Genomic DNA, 362 nt, shown 5'->3' on the forward strand with positions numbered 1-362 from the left:
CCTTCGTCGTAAGCCCAAGTAGGTGGTTTGGGTTTAAATGGAACCAGGTTGGTTCAGTCGGATCTGCCGGTGTGGGGTAGAGCAAGCTATTGTTTGTACGTCGCACCCGAACCCGGCAGTGCAATTTTGTGATTTCACTCTTATGTGTACGCATTTTGATCGTCTGTGGTCACCTTTCGTGAACGTGGACAGATGTGTGAGTATACTGGAGTTTTGGTTTTGTTGCTTCCGCGTGTATGACGAGTTTACAAGTGCTCATACGCACGTTTGTAAGCGTGATTTAGTAGGAAATAACAACAAGATTAAAGCAGACTATGCAGAGGCCCCCACGAAGTCCTTCTTTCATACAGGATCAAAGATAT

This window comes from Penaeus monodon, chromosome 23, assembly GCF_015228065.2.
Source record: "Penaeus monodon isolate SGIC_2016 chromosome 23, NSTDA_Pmon_1, whole genome shotgun sequence".
Lineage (NCBI taxonomy): Eukaryota > Metazoa > Arthropoda > Malacostraca > Decapoda > Penaeidae > Penaeus > Penaeus monodon.